Source organism: Hypanus sabinus, chromosome 22, assembly GCF_030144855.1.
Source record: "Hypanus sabinus isolate sHypSab1 chromosome 22, sHypSab1.hap1, whole genome shotgun sequence".
Classification (NCBI taxonomy): Eukaryota; Metazoa; Chordata; class Chondrichthyes; order Myliobatiformes; family Dasyatidae; genus Hypanus; species Hypanus sabinus.
This window is the reverse complement of record NC_082727.1, coordinates 63,695,360-63,710,988: the sequence shown is the minus strand read 5'-3', so window position 1 is coordinate 63,710,988 and position 15,629 is coordinate 63,695,360.

Genomic DNA, 15,629 nt, shown 5'->3' with positions numbered 1-15,629 from the left:
TGTTGAGTTCATCTGGTAGTGAAGCATTGCTACCATTCATGCTATTGGGTTTCGCTTTGTAGGAAGTAATGTCTTGCAGACCCTGCCAGAATTGCTGTGCATCTGATATCGCCTCCAACCTTTTTCGAAATTGTCTCTTCACCATTGAAATAGCCCTCTGCAAATCTTAACTGGTTCTCTGGTACAGGCCTGTGTTGCCACAGATCTAGCCTTCACTAGTCGACATACCTCCTGGTTCATCCACGGCTTTTGGTTTGGGAATGTACAGTCAGTCTTTGTACACTCATCCACACAGGTTTTAATGAAGTCTGTAACAACTGCAGCATACTTATCCAGGTTCGAAGATGATCCCTGAATACAGTCCAGTCCACTGATACAAAGCAGTCCTGTAAACGCTCCTGTGCTTCCCTTGTCCATACCTTCTTGGTCCTCACTGCTGGTGCTGCAGTCTTCGGTCTCTGCCTATACTCGGGGAGTAGAAGTACAGCCAGGTGATCAAACTTCCTGAAGTGAGGGCGTGGAATAGCACAGTAGGCATTCTTGATGGTGGTGTAGCAATGGTCTAGTGTGTTGTTTCCTCTGGTATTGAAGGTGATCTGTTGATGGTGATTGCTTAGTGATTTTTTCTGACTGGAGTGGTTAAAATCTTGCAAAACAAAGGTGAAGGTGTTAGGGTGCACTGTTTTGTGCTCATCCATTCCTTAAATCATCTAAAGCCTGCTTGACATTGGCCTGAGGTGGAATGTAAACTGCTACCAAAATGACCTCAGAGAACTTCTGTGGTAAAAAGGACAGCAATTTACTGCTAGATATTCCAGGGCTGGTGAGCAGAATTGGGACAGCACTGATATATGTAGTTACCCATCTGGCTTTTGAACCAGAGGGGATAACTTCAGTCAAATTCACTTGCCCCATCAGTGAGCCAAACACACTCATTTCTCAGCTGCTTGGAACTTCTGGACTATTCTAGTGCTGTTTAGTATTCTGGCTTTCTGCAGATTTACATAGATATTGGTGTGTAGGCCTAATTTGTTTAATGTTATTGTGTAGTGACTTTGGGATATTATTGGGATAATATTTGTAGATATTACTATTGGGATAATGTATCCCAGTTTGTATTCCATAGCCTTTCAATTTGCTCTTTATTTCAGCATTTTCTGGTGTCTTTCACTTATTGATTTCAGAATGTTATGTGTGTTTGGAATGGCGATATCTATTAACTAAATTGTTCTTGCTCGTTTACCCTGCATTATTATATCTGGATAGTTATGATGGATTATCTGTGATTTAGGATTTGTCATAATTTAAATTATAGGACTAAGCTCTAAAAGTGTATCAGGCATTAGTTATATAAAGTATGGTGTTTTTTATAAAAAGTTTGTATTTAAAAGCAAGATTTTGATGAATAATGTCTGCCACTTGATAATCATATTGAGTTAAGACCATAAGATATAGGAGCAGAAATAGGCCATTTGGCCCATCGAGCCTGCTCCGCCATTCAATCATGGGCTGATCCAATCCTTCCAGCCATCCCCACTCCCCTGCCTTCACCCCATATGCTTTGATGCCCTGGCTATTCAAGAACCTATCTATCTCTGCCTTAAATGCACCCAATGACTTGGCCTCCCCAGCCACTTGTAGCAACAAATTCCACAGATTTACCACCTTCTGACTAAAGTAATTTCTCTGTTCTAAATGGATGTCCTTTAATCCTGAAGTTGTGCCCTCTTGTCCTCAACTCCCATACCATGGGAAATAACTTTGCCATATCTAATCTGTTCAGGCCTTACAACATTCGGAATGTTTCTATGAGATCCCCACTTGTTCCTCAGGGAATACAGCCCAAGAGCTGCCAGAAGTTCCTCATACTGTAACCCTTTCATTTCTGGAATAATTCCCATGAATCTTCTCTGAACCCTCTCCAATGTCAGTTTATTCTTTCTAAAATAAGGAGCCGAAAACTATACTCAATACTTTCTGTGGTCTCACGAGTTCCTTATAGAGCCTCAACATCACATCCCTGCTCTTGTATTCTATACTTGTAGAAATGATTGCCAAAATTGCATTCGCCATCTTCACTACCGGCTCATCCTGGAGGTTAACATTTCGGATATCCTGCACAAGGACTCCCAAGTCCTTTTGCATCTCTGCATTTTGAATTCTTTCTCCATCTAAATAATGTCTGCCTGTTTATTTCTTCCACCAAAGTGCAGAACCATATATTTTCCAACATTGTATTTCATTTGCCACTTCTTTGCCCATTCCCCTAAACTATCTAAGACTCTCTGCAGGCTCTCTGTTTCCTCAACACTACCCGCTCCTCCACCTATCTTTGTAACATTGGCAAATTTAGCCACAAATCCATTAATCCCATAGTTGAAATCATTGACGTACATCATAAAAAGCACTGGTCCCAACACCGACCCCGTGGAACTCCACTGGTAACCGACAGCCAGTCAGAATAGGATCCCTTTATTCCCATTCTCTATTTTCTGCTAATGAACCAATGTGCCACCCATGCTAACAACTTCTCTGTAATTCCACAGTCTCTTATTTTGTTAAGCAGCCTCATATGCGGCACCTTGTCAAAGGCCTTCTGCAAATCTACAGCACACCTACTGCATCTCACTTGTCTACTCTGCTTGTAATTTCCTCAAACGATTGCAGTAGGTTAGTCAGGCAGGATTTTCCTTTCAGGAAGCCATGCTGGCTTGGCCTATCTTGTCATGTGCCTCCAGGTACTCTGTAATCTCATCCCTAATAATCGATTCCAACAACTTCCCAACCGTTGATGTCAGGTTAATAGGTCTATAGTTTCCTTTCTGCTGCCTCCCACCCTTCTTAAATAGCGGAGTAACATTTGCAATTTTTTAGTCATCTAGTACAATGCTAGAATCTATCGATTCTTGAAAAATCATTGTTAATGCCTCCGTAATCTCTCCAGCTACTTCCTTCAGAACCCGAGGATGCATTCCATCAGATCCAGGAGATTTATCCACCCTCAGACCATTAAGCTTCCTGAGCACCTTCTCAGTCATAATTTTCACTGCACATACTTCACTTCCCTAACTCATGAATATCCGGTATACTGCAGATGGCTTCCACTGCGAAGACTGATGCAAAATATGCATTCAGTTCCTCTGCCATCACTGTGTCTCTCATTACACTATCTGCAGCGTCATTTTCTATTGGTCCTATATTTACCCTCAACTCTCTTTTACCCTTTATATACTTAAAAAAGCTTTTAGTATCTTCTTTGATATTAGTCGCCAGCTTCCATTCAGAATTCATCTTTTCCTTCCTGATGACCTTCTTAGTTTCTTTCTGAAAGTTTTAAGAAGCTTCCCAATCCCCTATCTTCTCACTAGCTTTGGCTTCCTTGTATGCCCTCTCTTTTGCTTTTACTTTGGTGCTGATTTCACTTGTCAGCCATGGTAGCATCCTTCTTCCATTCGAAAATTAGGCCTGTCATTGGGATCCTTTTATCCTTGCCACTTCTTAACTCAACCCATAGAGGCTCTACTCCTTCCGATCCCAGTCATCCCTTTCTAATGATCAGATATTATTTCTTATACGGAATGCCACACCAAACCTCTGCTTACTAGCCTATCTTTCCGATACACTGTATATCCTTGGAGTTGAACTGCTATAGGATCCTGTATTGTGTTGGATTGTTTCTAGTTTCTCTTGACATTCTCTGCATTTATCATCTTGAATTGGTTGGTCTTTTATTATATATTTTTGATAATTTTTTTGTGTTAACCATCTAGTCCCGTATTGCCTCAGGGAATCCCTCTGTTTCTGTGAAGAGGCCTCTAACTCTGACCAGTCGTTTGATGCTTCCTTGTCAACATCAGTTCATGGGGATGTTTTCCTCGGAGGATCATGCTCTTCCATTGGTTAACTTTTTCTTCTGTAGTGATAATTTTTTTTCATTTTTCTGGTTTGAGCTTTTATTTAAGTTTAGTGGTGTCTCCTTCTTAACAGAATTACATATGCTCACGTGGAGTGCTGAGTCCTGTTTTCGTTGATAAAAGTATATCCTTAGAAGTTTTATCTGACTGTTGTGAAAATTTTTATGCCTGTTATTCCCCTTCCTCCTTCTGTCCTAGCCATCTTAATCTAAGTGCATTCAAGTGTATAGTATTTTCTAAAACTTGTTATTTCAGTTCTTATTTTTCTTTTTAAATATTCCAGATCACTTTCAGACTAAGATGTTATGCCAAAAGAATATGTTAATAAGGGTTTAGTGAAATTGTTAGAAGGTGTGTCAAGGTATAATTTGTTTTGTTGTTTTAGATTTGATACCCTATTTTCATCCAATTCAATAAATTAGAGAGCAGATTTAAAGCTGGTGAAACCATGGTGGGCTTAGACGAGTTGCCTTGGTTTATTTTGATAACGATGCTTGTTCTTTTTTGTTTGTTAATAGATGGGATGATTATAGTACACTAATGCTTCATCAGATAATGTAGAATTTCACAAAAATTGGATGTAGCTTGTATATATTAGGAACTTCTATTAACTATGAGTGTGGGACAGAATCAAATGCTTTTTGATTGTCAATATACCAACATGAAAGATTTCTGCTTTTCCGCTGGGCTTGATTTAGAATTACAGGATCTGTTATCAGTTGTGTTCTACATCCTGTCATACCCTTACAGCATCCTTTCTGCTCTTCTGTGAGTATTTTGTGGTTATCTATTTGAGTGGTGATTAGTTGTGAGGAATGTGATGTTACAATTTTGTATATAGTTTGTCAACAAGTAATAGGACAGTATTTTGATGGGTCATCTGTGATTTCTCCTTTCGGTAAGAGATACGTTTTACTTTATGAATATTTGCTCTGCTGGTACATTTCCAGTTGTGGGTATATTATGTAACTGTTTTTAGCATATCCATTGTAACTTCAGGTGTTTGCATGTCTTCAATTGTGTGGGTGTGTTCTGTTTCATCCCTAATCCATCTTGCTTCTTGATTATTATTACTATTATTATTATTATTATTATTTTTCTCTTTTTTTTCTCAGCTCAGGCTGGTAAAACCTGAGGTACAGGCATAGCCAAGCATGCTCATTGCTCAATTGTTGTGAACTTTTTGATTATTCTAGTGGAATTTAATATTGTGGCTTTCTGGTGAGTTACATTAATTTTGCTGTACAGGTCTGACTGTTTAATGCTATTGTTTGTGACTTTGTGGTGATACTAGTTGTGGATGTTACTATTAGGACAATGTATATCCTGTTCATGTTCCATAGTCTTTCAATTTCCTCTTTCTGCAGTTTTTCACTTATTAATTTCTATATGTTACGTGTGTTTGGGATGGCTATATCTACTAAGTAAGTTGTTCTTGCTTGTGTCTTCTGTAATATTATATCCAGAAGTTTATCATGGATTTTTCTATTTGTATTAATGGATCGGTCAAAACATAGTTTGTATTATCAGGTACCTATCTGACGCTTCATCTGTGAGCCTGTTGGAGTCATATACTGTGTTTGGTGCTCCCAGTGTGGCCTCTTGTATATCGGCGAGACGCGACATAGATCGGGAGACCATGTCGCCAAGTATCTATGTTCTGTCTGCCAGAACAAGCGAAATCTCCTAAAAAATGGCCACCCATTTTAATTCCCCTTCCCATTCCCATTCTGTTGTGTCCATCCAAGGCCTTCTCCACTGTCATGATGAGGCCACACTTAGGTTGGAGGAACAACATCTTATATTCCATTTGGGTAGCCTCCAACCTGATGGCATGAACATCGATTTCTCAAACTTCAAGTAATGCCTCCCCCCTCCCATTCACCATTTCCCATCCCCATGTCCCTCGATCATGTTATCTCCTTGCCCGCCCATCACTTCCCTCTGGTGCTCCTCCCCGCTTCTCTTACTTTCATGGCCTTCTGTCTCTTTCACCAATTGACCTCCTAGCTCTTTGCTTCATCCCTCTCCCTCCAAGTTTCGCCTATTGCCTGATGTTTCTCTCTTCCCTCCCCCCACCTTTCAAATTTACTTTCAGCTTTTTTCTCCAGTCCTGCTGAAGGGTTTCGGCCTGAAACATTGACTGTACTTTTTTCTATAGATGCTGTCTGGCCTGCTGAATTCCTCCAGCATTTTGTGTGTGTTGCTTGTAATATCAGGCTTGTATTTATAGTAAGTTATGGTGTTTATAAGTTTGTACTTTAAAGCAATATCTTGGTGAATGATGTTTGCCACTTGATTGAGCCTGTATAAGTATTCAGGTTGAGTTAAACTGCTATAGGATCCTACAATGTGTTGCATTGTTTCAGGTTTCTCTTGGCATTTTCTGAATTTAGTGGCTTGAATTTGTTGGTCTTTTATTATGCTTTTTTGATTTTTTTTCTATTAAACACCTGGCCCTGTATTACCATAATTAGCAACAATAATAATAATAATAATTATTATTAATATTATTTATTTTTGTATTTGCACAGTTTGTTGTCTGTTATACTTTGGTTATTTGTCTGTCCTGTTGTGTGCAGTCTATTGATTCTATTGTGTTTCTTGCATACACTGTGAATACCCACAGTAAAATGAATCTCAGGATTGTATATGGTGTCCATATGTACACTTTGTACTTTGATTATAAATTTACTTTGAAATTTGGTTATTGCAGCATTTCTGAAAATGAGACAGCATTATCAGCCGTAAGCAACATTTATTCAGTGGCAGAGTAGATTAGATTGCTATCCTCAAAAACAATATATTTAATTGATTAAACAACGATAGATCATAAATACTTACAACAATCAGTTTCAGGCACACACCAATACAAGGAGCTGTTGTTGTCTGGCGTACTGACCTTTACCTGGCCGAGGCACAGTGACAACTCTCTGATAACGCCTCTTATTTACCCCTTGATCATGATCCCACTAAGGAGCACCAGGCCATTGTCTCCAATACCATCACCAACATTATTAGCTCTAGGGATCTCCCATCCACTGCCATAAACCTCATAGTTCCCACACCCCGCACTTCCTGTTTCTACCTCCTACCCAAGATCCACAAACCTGCCTGTCCAGGTAGACCTATTGTCTCAGCTTGTTCCTGCCCCACTGAACTCATTTCTGCATACCTTGACACTGTCTTAACCCCCCTTGTACAATCTCTTCCCACCTATGTTCGTGACACTTCTCATGCTTTGAATTTTTTCAATGATTTTAAGTTCTCTGGCCCCCACCGTCTTATTTTCACCCTGGATGTCCAGTCCCTATATACCTCCATCCCCCACCGAGATGGTCTCGAAGCTCTTCGGTTTTTTTTTGGATTCCAGACCTAACCAAATCCCCTCTACCACCACTCTCCTCTGTCTAGCGGAATTAGTTCTTACTCTCAATAATTTCTCCTTTGGCCCCTCCCACTTCCTCCAAACCAAGGGTGTAGCCATGGGCACCCATATGGGTCCCAGTTATGCCTGCCTTTTTGTTGGCTTTGTGGAACAGTCCATGCTCCAAGGCTATACTGGTATCCATCCTCCTCTTTTCCTTCACTACATCGATGACTGCATTGGCGCTGCCTCCTGCACGCGTGCTGAGCTCGTCGACTTCATTAACTTTGCCTCCAACTTTCACCCTGCCCTCAAATTTACCTGGTCCATTTCAGACACCTCCCTCCCCTTTCTTGATCTCTCTGTCTCCATCTCTGGAGACGGCCTATCTACCGATATCTACTATAAACCTACAGACTCTCACAGCTACCTGGACTATTCCTCTTCCCACCCTGTCTCTTGCAAAAAGGCTATCCCCTTCTAACAATTTCTCTGTCTCCACTGCATCTGCTCTCAGGATGAGGCTTTTCTTTTCAAGACGAAGGAGATGTCTTCCTTTTTTAAGCAAAGGGACTTCCCTTCGTCCCCCATCAACTCTGCTCTCAAACACATCTCTCCCATTTCCCGCGTATCTGCCCTCACCCCATCCACCCGCCACCCCACTAGGAATAGGGTTCCCCTTGTCCTTACCTACCACCCCACCAGCCTCCAGGTCCAATGTATAATTCTTCGTAACTTCCGCCACCTCCAACGGGATCCCACTACCAAACACATTTCCCCCCCCCTTCTGCTTTTCACAGGGATTGCTCCCTACGCGACTCCCTTGTCCACTCGTCCCCCCATCCCTTCCCACTGATCTCCCTCCTGGCACTTATCCTTGTAAACGGAACAAGTGCTACACCTGCCCTTACACTTCCTCCCTCACTACCATTCAGGGCCCCAGACAGTCCTTCCAGGTGAGGCGACACTTCACCTGTGAGTCGGCTGGTCTGGTATACTGCGTCCAGTGCTCCCGGTGTGGCCTTTTATATATTGGTGAGACCCGACGCAGACTGGGACTCTGTTTTGTGGAACACCTACGCTCAGTCCGCCAGAAAAAGCAGGATATCCCAGTGGCCACACATTTTAATTTCACATCCCATTCCCATTCTGATATGTCTATCCATGGCCTCCTCTATTGTCAAAATGAATCCAAACTCAGGTTGGAGGAACAACACCTTATATACTGGCTGGGTAGCCTCCAACCTGATGGCATGAACATTGACTTCTCTAACTTCCATTAATGCCCCTCCTCCCCTTCTTACCCCATCCCTGACATACTTAGTTGTTTGCCTGTTCTCCATCTCCCTCTGGTGCTCCCCCCCCCCCCCGACTCCTTTCTTTCTCCTGAGGCCTCCCGTCTCATGATCCTTTCCCTTCTCCAGCTCTGTATCCCTTCCGCCAATCACCTTTCCAGCTCTTAGCTTCATCCCACCCCCTCCGGTCTACTATCATTTCGCATTTCCCCCTCCCCCCTCTACTTTCAAATCTCTTACTATCTTTCCTTTCGGTTCGTCCTGATGAAGTGTCTCAGCCCGAAACGTCGACAGCGCTTCTCCCTATAGATGCTGCCTAGCCTGCTGTGTTCCACCAGCATTTTGTGTGTTGTTGTTTGAATTTCCAGCATCTGCAGATTTCCTCATGTTTGCTCTTTAAATACAAGGAGATTTTGGTTTTTGTACTGAACATTGTTAATTGACCCATGACTAACCCATGACAAATATTTGAATATTTGATAGTTCACCATAAAATTAAAATAGTAATTGCATATATTCAGAAATTGTTTTTAAAATTAAGATTTATCACTATTATTCAACTTCAATATTGGTATGCCAGGCTGCAGTTTCAGACAAGAGATGGTGCTGCTGTTTCTGCACCAGTGCTCCATACCCACCATTCAAGGTTCACGATTCAAAACTGTTTATTATCATTCTTCCATACAGGAGTGTAAAGGGGAATGAAATGATTATTTCAACCAAATGATATATTTAAATGAAATACAGAATAAATTAGAACACTACCAAAACTACTACAGTAATATAAAACTGTGTATTAGTTCCTAATAGTCAGTGATGGAAGAATTCATTCAGTATATGTTCTTTTGATTAAACATAAATGAACAAAATTGGCATAGACACCACGTGCAGATAATGAACTGCCTTCAATCAGTGCTTTTAATGATTGCATCCTCCAAATTTTCATTTTAATTTTAACATTTAAGATGATTGTCGATACCTTCAAATACTTCATAGGCCATAACTTGTTGAAGTAGTGAAATTATTTCACTTTCACTCTTGGCCATTTTTGGCATCTCCAAGCCTGAATACCTGAAAAATGCAGTAAGCAAAACCATTCTGAATTGACTTTTTGTTTATTACTTGCCAATTGTCAGTGACAAAAATCACTGCTTTTTGAACACAAATACATGCCAAGTGATGCTCTTTAAAAACTTTTCACTCTTAGCACAGTGTATTGTATGTTGCTACAAGATGTGCATGCTGTGTTATTATGTGTGCCTGATACAGAACTTCAGTACCCAGTGGGCACTGCGATGGATTTACCTGGAACTGGAAGGGGCGATGGTGTCTGGGGTTGTGGTCACACAGGGTGGAGCAGCAGTTCTGTAATGAAATGTGTTAATGTAAGCCCATGCCAAGTTTGTCTTTATTAAGAACAAAACATAACATGGTGTCAGAAAATGGCATGAGGTTGAAACACGTGGAGTAGATAAATATCTTATGTGACTGAGAAAAAGACTGCATGAGTTCAAAAGGTACTACCAGGAAGTGATGGAGAGAAGCCAAAGAGCCTATTATTCTCAAAGTTCAGCAGTCAGCTGATTCACCAAGAAATTCAGGTGAGAGGCCGAGGGTTCCTCTCATGTATTAGCTGAATCCTCCCATACCTATGTCGTTTACTGAGTAACTGGAAACTTTTCAAACAGCAATTCAATATAGGAACCAATGAAAAATTGAAAACATCTGTTTTTCTGCATGTAATAGGCAGAATTTGAAAGGTGTTATAGATGCCCAATGAGATATCTTTTATGTTGGACACTCTGATGATAAAATTTGAGGAGTATTTTATTTACAAGTAAAAACATCATGTTTGACAGATATAAGTTTTTTTCCTGTGACCAGAGACATGGTGTTAGCTTTGACCAATACTTTGTTGAGCTTCACACAGTGAGTAAGTTCTGTGAATTTGGAGCGACTTACTAGTTAAAGACAGAATAGTCTATGAAATCCTAGATAATAGACTTAGGTATTAGGTATTAAGTATTACATACTTAGCATGTAGTATAAAAAGGATTTGATGCTGGAAAAGGTTATAAGTACGTGTAGGGAAGTGGAGGCCACACAAGCAAAAGCTAAGGAACTGCACAGGCTAAAAACACCAGTGCATGCTGTGAAAACCGAGGAGCAGAGCACAAGAGACTTAACTTCATAGGAGATGACATATCTGAAGAGGGAGTGAAGCCTGACCCAAGTCAGAAGTCAGCCATTGAAAACATGGAGAGTTCCCAAAACAAGGAGCAGGTGAGACATTTCTTGGGGATGGTGACTTATCCCTCGACTTCATCCCTTGACTGTCAACGGTGTCAGCACCACTTAGATCATTCCTTGAACAGCAAAACGAGTGGATTTGGTCTCACAAGCAAAGAGAGTGTTTCCAGATGCTAAAAAGAGTCTTAATTGAAGAGCCAGTGTGAAAGTTTTATGATCTGGAAAGTGTACTATCATCTCAGCTGAAGCATCCCATTACCTCTTTGGAGCAGGACTGCTGCAGCAGCATGATACTTCATAGCAGCCTGCGGCCTTGGCATCAAGGGCTTTAAGAAGTGTGGAAGCCAACTATGCACAATTAGAGAAAGAACTTCTCATTAGCATGTATGCATGCAAAAGGTTCCATCAGTCCCTCTGTGGACAAGCTTTTGTAGTGGAGACAGACCATAAACCACTGGCCTCAATTATGTCCAAATCATTGAATGACTGTCCCTTGAGGATACAGCGTGTGTTGATAAGGCTGCAGAAATATGATATGAAGATGATCTACACAAAGGAAAATATGTTTGTTGCTGATGCGCTGCCTCAAGTAGTCGACAAGAAAGGAAAGAGTGGCCAGGAGGTTAATGCAGATATACTGGCCTAGGTTGACATGGTTGTCATCTCCTTTCCAGTATCTCCCAATAGAACAAAACAGATTAGGAAAGCAGCAGAATGAGCTGAAACAATGAAAGAACTCAGAGATACAGTATCAAAAGGATGGCGAGCAGTTAAGAATGACTGTCCAATGTGTATTTGGTATTATAGGCATGCAGAGCTGAACCATCAGTCGTGAAAGATATGGTCTTCAAAGGGAACAGGTTCAGGATCCCAGTGTTGCCAAGCAAGGAAATACTCCAATAGATACCGAAGAGCATCTTGGTGAGGAAAAGTGTAAATTAAAAGCTCATGTACTGGCCAAGAACGAACCAAGACATCAGCCAGACCATTGCTTCATGTGAAATATGCCTCACCTACAGACCAAAGCAGCAAGCAGAACTGCTTACAATACACCCTGTACCAGACAGTACTTCAACCTTGGGTTTTTATTATCTCTCATCCTTTGGGGTATCCTTCTATTTTGGTGGATGTCTGCAAAGGACATTCAGGTTGTTATATTGTATATATTAAATGGAACTATTGAACTGTGAAATCCTGTTGACATCTAAAGGAACACATAAGGTCACATTGGCTAAAGAGAAAGGGAAAGGGAAAGGACACAGAAACAGTATCACAACAAGACAGCAAAAAGCCTCCCAGTCCTGAAGCATGGAGATCCAATGCAAGTCCAAGATCATGGTCCATGCAAGGATATGTTGAAGAGGAAGTAGCTCCACATTCCTACCAGATTCAGATGGAGTGAGGGACAACTCTGAGAAGGAGCTACATGGATCTACAGCCACAAGCTCCAACCCATAGCCTTGGCATGTCAGATGTCAGTACACCAACAGGGCAAGCATATGTAGAAATGTGCATGTTGATCAAAGTTCGCAGAAAGACACAAATATTAATGCAGCAAATGCAATTCATACACCTGTGAAAACAACTAGCATTAATCCACCTCAGAGACAGATTGAAAGTTATTGAGTGGACAAGGTAATCTAGTTCATTACAATTGAAGTTGAAATGTTGAATAGTTAGGAAATATGAAAAAAAGAGATTGGCTATGGAATGTAGATATTTTGTTGGAAAGCATTATTGTTCCTCAGAGGTTTACGAGGACATAGTATTTCAAGGGGGCAGATGTGTTGTTATGTATGCATAGTAAAGTACTTCAGTTCCCAGTAGGCAATGCGTGGGGTTCACCTGGAACTGGAAGGAACAATGGTGACTGGGTTGTGTGCACACAGGATTGAGCAGCAGTTCAGTAACAAAATGTTCTAACTTAAACCCACACCATGTTTGTCTTCATTAAGAACAAACATAGCCATGCAACTGAAGAATGTTCTGCAATTGTCTGCTGCCCAAATTAAGTGGCAAAGTGACCCAAATAAACAAAGGAACTCACAGCTATTTTCTTATTTTGTTTTTATTATTTAAGATTTGTCCCAAATAAGCGGCTGCCCTGATTAACCATTGACACAATTAACTGGAATCCACAGTATCTGGGCTTCATACAAAGTCTGATACAGAGTTTTGATCAGAAACATTGACATCACAGATGCTGCTTAACACACTGAGTTCTTCCAGAGATGTAATTTTTGTTCTAGATTCCAATATCTGCAGTCTATTCTGTCTCCTTTGTTACTCTTCTTCTTAGGGGGTTCCTTAGGAATCAAAGATGATGTGGTTCTAATCCAGTTCGGAGGAAACCGTCCAAGCTACTTGTAATTTCTTGCAAAGACGGAGTTAGAACAATGTTTCTTACAATGTGGTCTCCTCAGTGGAGCTGAGCATAAATCACCGGGAGTCTGAAATATTAGAAGGTGACACTGACATTGGGTTGCTTGTTCTACCAGTGTGTTTGGATCACTTTGTAGAGATGATGTGAATGCTATTTCTCCAGTTCTTTGAGTATCATGCAGGGTAGGGATCATTGCCACCTGTTTAACCACAGGCTTTGTGGATGGCAGCAGATCTTGCATTTTAAACCCACTTTTCCTCAGATATACAAAATTTGTGCTGCTGCACTGAAGGTAATATGTCGCATTCATCATTGATAAATACATCTTCTAGTAAGATGCTGGTGTGTGCAAACACAGTGGGTTTTTGGGGACCAAGCAAAGGTGCTTTCTTCTTTGTTAAATTTGTTTTTTACAATTCAAAGACAATTTCAATCCAAGAATATGGGCACCGCAGGGCTACTGCGTCAGTGAGCTGCTTGTTGATTGGAGCAGCTGGACTGGTGCCAGCGGCGGAGCCATCTGAGGGGGTCGGCCAAGCTGTCAAAGGGGTCAGGCAGGATATCGAAGGAACCGGTTTGAGATATCGTACCAGCCAATTGGGATATCAGAGGAGCCTGCTTGTGTACTGGTGGAACTGGTTCAGGTATGTGGGAACTGGCCTGGTTGTAGACCATGTTGATGCCTGCTACTCTGAAACATCGGAGTTGGTGCAGGATAACCATGGGCGATTGTCTCGGACATTTCAGTTGTGACCACAAGATCTGTTGGACAGTGATAATATAAGTTGCCACAGGCCTGTTACTCTTGTCTGCTGGAGGGACAGTCAACATGGGGGCTGAGTACCTCAGTTGTAGTGAGAACTAAGCCTCAAACCTCAAGCCTGCCTGCTGTTGCAAACCAGTTGAGCAATGCAGAACCGCTACAGCATGGTTGAGCTCTGCGGAGACCTGGCCTCTTCCATTGGTGCTGCCCTGCTCTGTTTTAGCAATGGAATGATGGGCTGGACTGCATACGTCTGTACACTTCCGGGAAAATGTACCATCGATTACTTCCTAACCACAGAGTCAACCTGTGCAGCAGCTTTGAGTGTCCTATGGACTCAGACCCCAAGATCCCTCTGATCCTCCACCTGCCAAGAGTCTTACCATTAATATATTTTACCATCATATTTGACCTACCAAAATGAACCACCTTACACTTATCTAGGATGAACTCCATCTGCCAATTCTCAGCCCAGTTTTGCATCCTATCAATGTCCCGCTGTAACCTCTGACAGTCCTCCACACTATCCACAACACCCCCAACCTTTGTGGCAAATTTACTAGCCCGTCCCTCAGCTTCCTCATCCAGGTCATTTATAAAAATCACAAAGGGAAGGGGTCCCAGAACAGATCCCCAAGGCACACCACTCGTCACTGACCTCCATGCAGAATATGACCCATCTACAACCAATCTTTGCCTTCTGTGGGCAAGTCAATTCTGAATCCACAAAGCAATGTCCCCTTGGATCCCATGCCTCCTTACTTTCTCAATAAGCCTTGCATGGGGTACCTTATCAAATGCCTTGCTGAAATCCATCTACAGTACATCCACTGCTCTACCTTCATCAATGTGTTTAGTCAATTCCTCAAAAAATTCAATCAGGCTCATTAGGCACAACCTGCCCTTGAGAAACCCATGCTGACTATTACTCATTTTATTATACCTCTCTAAATGTTCATAAATCCTATCTCTCAGGATCTTTTCTGTCAACTTACCAACCATTGAAGTAAGACACACTGGTCTATAATTTCCTGGACTATCTCTACTCCCTTTCTTGAATAAAGGAACATCCGCAACCCTCCAATCCTCTGGAACCTCTCCTGTCCCCACTGATGATGCAAAGATGATTGCCAGAGGCTCAGCAATCTCCTCCCTCACCTCCCACAGTAGCCTGGGGTACATCTTGTATGGTCCCAGAGACTTATCCAACTTGATGTTTTCGAAAAGCTCCAACACATCATCTTTCTTAGTGTCTATATGCTCAAGTTTTTCAATCCGCTGTAAGTCATCCTTACAAGATCCTTTTTCGTAGTGAATACTGATGCAAAGTATTCATTGAGTACCTCTGCTATCCCCTCTGGTTCCATACACACTTTTCCACTGTCACACTTGGGTGGTCCTATTCTGTCATGTCTTATCCTCTTGCTCTTCACATACTTGTAGAATACTTTGGGGTTTTCCTTTATATTGCTCACCAAGACCTTCTCATGGTCCCTTCTGGCTCTCCTAATTTCATTCTTAAGCTCCTTCCTGCTACCATATAATCTTCTAGATCTCTATCATTACCTAGTTTTTTGAACCTTTTGAAAGCTTTTCTTCTTGATTAGATTTTCAACAACCATTGTACACTACAGTTCCTGTACCCTATCATCCTTTC